We start from the raw sequence: 5,000 nt of genomic DNA, 5'->3' as shown, positions 1-5,000 counted from the left end.
CTGAATACTCCCGATCTCGTCTGATCTCGGAAGCTAAGCAGGGTCGAGCCTGGTTAGTGATCCGGGGCCTAGCTTCGGCGAAGCCACCGGGATTGGCAATGCGGGGACGTTATACCTATAGGCGAAGTAATGAAGGCTATGGCGGTTGTGTGTGGTGAAATAAGGGCTTGTAGAGTGCTGGCCCTCGGGAAGCTGGAGGTGACGGTATGCGGAGAGAGGGGGAAGGACCGTCTGCTTGACGGCTTTAAAATACACAATACTAGGATAATTGCCAAAGAACTATGCAATGATGAGCTGGTGGTTTCTTTTCTCACCCTGCCAGCGTACACATCTGACGAGGAAATCCTTGACAAACTAAGTGGGTGGGGAGTCCGGGCGCTTTCGTCCATTAAGAGGAGGATGTGGCCGGGCACCAATATAGCCGATGGAACAAGGATTGTACGGGTTAAATTTAATGAGCTTGTGCAATCCTTGCCGTATTCCTCGAAATTCAACACGGCAACGGGTGTTGAATATTTCAGAGTGATCCATGACCGTCAAATGAAGGTGTGTAGGAGTTGCATGCAGCCTGGCCACATCCTGCGTGAGTGCCCGGACTTCACCTGCCACAAATGCGGATGTCAAGGCCACTATGCCCGGGAGTGCGCCACAGGGGTGGCAAAATGTCGGATGTGCCAGAGGAGAGAGAGAGACTGCATATGCTCGGTGGAGGAGGAAGCGGAGGAGGACGGCAGCAAGTCGGATAGTGGCGAACCGGGTGCGTCGGACGGTGGTGGTGGTGAGGACGAGGAGGGAGAGAATGAGGGTATGGGCGTGAGCATGGACCAGGACGGTGCCTCTGGGGGGAAAGATTACCCCACGTTGCTGGAGGAGGAGCTCACCTCGTGCCAGCCTGCAGACCTGGGCCTGAAGGGAGAGCTGAGCAAGGGCCTGCCGCGGCGGCTGGGAGACAGGAGCGTAAGAGGCAGAGGTGAAAAACGGGAAGGGGTAAGAATGTTTGGGGATGGAACGGGGAAAACTGTACTTAAAACGACTTGGGGCAATGATGAGGTGGGGGAGAGTGGGGATTCTGTTGATAAAACTGTGAGGGAGGGGAGCTCGGGGAGTGATATGGACATGGAGGAGCTAAGGGAGGCGAAAAAAAGGCTGTCTGCAAAGCAAAAAACGGAGGGGAGTGGGAAGAAGAACAAGAATCGTTAATTTATTAATGAAGGTTAATGTGCTAGTCGGCTCTTTCTCGTTGGTTTTTTCCTTATTTTATCTTTATTATTTATGGCCTTGGTTATTTTTTCTCTGAATGCTAACGGTTTGAGAACAGAATATAAAAGAAATGCCATATTGGATATGAGAGCTGATATTCTGTGTTTGCAGGAGACTAGATGGGATGACAACCTACTTAATATAAGTAGAAAGCAGTGGAAAGGCCAGGTTTATTTTTCAGAAGGGACTCCCAGGGCCAGGGGAGTGGCGATTTGCTTTAATAGTGCTAAAATAACGGGGATTAATTTAGTTCATAGAGATTTAGAGGGGAGGTTGTTAGTTGTTGATTGTGTTTATGAGGGGAGGGAACTTAGAATAATTAATTTACATGCACCCAATGGGGAGAAGGAGAGGAGGGTTTTTTTGGCTGGTTTGAATGTGTGGTGCAACTCTAATTGTATGATTGTGGGGGATTTTAATGTTATTTTGACTCAATCTGATTTATCGAGTAACAATACATTTAAAGGGGACAGCACTAGGCGAACCCTTAGGGATTTAATGGAGAACAATCAATTGGTTGACATATGGAGAGTCCTACACCCGTGGAAAAGGGTTTTTTCAAGAAGGCAACTTGTTGCAAATACTCTTAAACAGAGTAGAATTGACTTTGCGTTAGTACAAAGTAGAAAAGTTAAATTAATTAAGAGTGTGGAATACATTAATAATACTTGGAGTGACCATGCGGGGATTAGGTTAGAGGTGGGAGGGAGGGAAGGGAGTGTTAACCAGAGGCCTTGGTGTTTTAATGCCAGCTTTTTGGGAGATGTTGTGTTTATGAAGAGCATGGGGTTTTTTATGAAGAGAATGATGGATGAATGGAATGATGATGAGAATATGAGTGTGTGGTGGGAGAGTGTGAAAATAAGAATTAAAAACAAATGTGTCAGGTATGGTATAGAAAAAAGGAAAAGGGAAAATGCAGAGGAGGATCATTTGAGAAAACAACTAAATGAGGAAATTAAACTGTTAGATGAGGAGGGTAATATATGTACGGAAAAATATGTGGATTTAAAAGAAAAATTGAGTGCCTTACAGGTAGCAAAGTGTAGAGGGGCTGCTATTAGAAGCAGGATTCAATATATGTACGAAGGGGAAAGGAGCACAGCCTTTTTCCTGGGTTTGGAAAAACAAAAACAAACTAAAACTGAGATAAAGGAAGTATTAGATAATAATGGTCAAATAGTAACTGATAAGGAAGAGATATTAAAAGTAGTTAGGGATTATTATGAGTGTTTATTTAAAAAAGATGCATGTGATAAAGATAGTGTAGGAGAGGCCTTAGAGGCACTAAAGAAAACTTTAAGTAGGGAGGATAGTGTTTGGTGCGATTGTGAATTTTCTGTACAAGAGATATATAGTGCTATTGATGGACTAAACAAAAATAAGAGCCCGGGGAGTGATGGTCTGACAGCCGAGTTTTACGTCGGCTTTAAGGAAATTCTGGCTCCGGTGGTTGAAAAACTCTGCAAGTATGTAGAGAAAACAGGCTGGCTCCCTGAGAGTATGGGATTAGGCATAATAACGATTTTTTTATAAAAATAAGGGAGATAACAAAAATCTTGATAACTATAGGCCAATCAGTCTACTCAACACTGACTATAAAATAATTGCTAAAATACTTGCGAATAGAATAAGGGAGGTAATAGGTTCAGTAATAGGTCCAACTCAAGCGTATAGTATTCCAGGGAGGGACATTGGGGATTCAATAATAACAATAAAACAGGTAGTAAGAGATATGGAAGAGGAGGGAGGATTGTGGCTGGGGATTGATTTAAATAAAGCGTTTGATAGGGTGGATCAGGTTTTTTTGGGGAGGGTACTAGAGAAACTTGGATTTGGGACTAAATTAAGGGGGTGGGTGGGATTGCTTTATGGGGGGGCTAAGAGTAAAATAAAATGTAACGGTGTTCTGACTGACTCTTTTGATGTCAAGAGGTCAGTGAGGCAGGGCTGCCCAATGTCAGCACTGCTCTACAGCATGGTGGCGGAGCCGTTGGCGGCTTTAATTGCTAATGATAAAAGAGTGTGTGGAATAGGTAAGGGAAAAATTAGCGTAATGCAGTATGCGGATGATATTAATGTAATGGTTAAAAGTGAGAGTGATGTAGATATAGTGTTGAAACATATAGAAACTTATGAGAGAGCTTCAGGAGCAAAAATTAATATGGAAAAGTCTGAAATAATGGGGATGGGTAGGAACAAAGATCTAAATAACAAATGGGGATTCAAAGTAGTAGAGAATAAAAGAAAAGTGCTCGGAGTGTATGTTGGAAGTGATGAGAATGAATGCGATGATTTGACGTGGAAAGATGTTATTGGACGTATGCAAAAGACCCTGTGTATGTGGAGGGCTAGGGGTTTGCTTTTAAGGGGAAGGGTGGCCGTCACCAATGCTCTAGTTTTGTCGCAGGTGAACCATGCATTGAGCACTTGTGCGCTTCCGACTTGGGCTGAGCAGAAGATTGCAAAAGTCGTTAGAGACTTTATTTGGAGGAGCAAAGCAGCCAGTATTGCGCATAGAACGCTGATAAGGGTCAAAGATCAGGGTGGGCTAGGATTGATGGACGTACTCGCAAAAAGAACTGCGTTACGAACTAAATTGATAGGTAAATTTAGGGATGCAAGTCGGGAGGCGGCCTGGAAAGGCCACTTCAGCCAGTGGCTGAGCACATTTGGTCTCTTGAGTAAAGACAATTTGTTGCAGATGCAGGACGCAGCGGCATATGCACATCTGCCGCGGTTCTTCCAGGAGGTGCTCAACGCGTGGTTCCTGCTATTTGATAAGACCACACTCGTATGCGAGTCAAGAGCGTCTGTGATGAGGCTGCCGTTCCTCTCCAGCCCATATTTTAAACAGGGGGGCGGAGGGGTCATCAAGAGCGTGGCTCTTGAGAGGGCGGGGCTGAAGCGGGTGGGAGATCTAGTCGACAGGGGAGGGAGATGGGATAAAGAAAGAATGATTAGGATAGTGAGAGAGAAGGGGATAACATATAGGAGGGAAGTGATTGTGAAAGTGTTGGAGAGAGTGGAAGAGAGTGTGATGAGTGAATGGGGGGACGGGTTTAGAAATAAGGGGAGGGTTGGGCAGGATGATGCGGTGGGAATCTCCCTGCGCCTGGGGGGGGAGACACACGCCATTGCTGATATCACAACAAAGATTTGGTATAAGCATGCATTGACATATAGAGTGCAAAAACCCACATGCGAGAGTAAATGGACAGACACATATCCGGACATTACACCCAACATTTTGTGGAAGAATATTGACATACCCCACAAACCGCATGCAATATTCGATCTTGATTTCAAGATAAGGCACAGGAGGATTTTCACATGCATCATCCTGCACCAAATGCTCAGGGGAGTGTATGGGAGGACGTGTATGGTGTGTGAAAGGAGGGATGAAGACTTTAATCATATTTTTGTGTATTGTTGCGAGCTAGCAGAATTTTGGGGAAAAATCAAGGGGCTGCTGGCAGGGTGCAGTGTGGGAGACTGCTGGGTGGATCGGGGCTGGGAATTGTCTGTACTCTTGGGAGTGAATAGGAAACATAAAAATTGGAAAACGATCAACATGATCCTTGGGTTCGCAAGGAGGGCGATTTTTAACAGACGCAAGTTTGCACTGTATGAAAGGAGAAAGTTGGATGTATGGAGGCTGTTTGTGAATGAATGGAAAAGACACTTACGAATGCTGTATGTTGTGGATGAGGCTTTGTTTGTGAGTATGTTTGTAGAGA

This window comes from Platichthys flesus, chromosome 22 (assembly GCF_949316205.1).
Source record: "Platichthys flesus chromosome 22, fPlaFle2.1, whole genome shotgun sequence".
Lineage (NCBI taxonomy): Eukaryota > Metazoa > Chordata > Actinopteri > Pleuronectiformes > Pleuronectidae > Platichthys > Platichthys flesus.
This window is presented reverse-complemented; position numbering follows the sequence as displayed.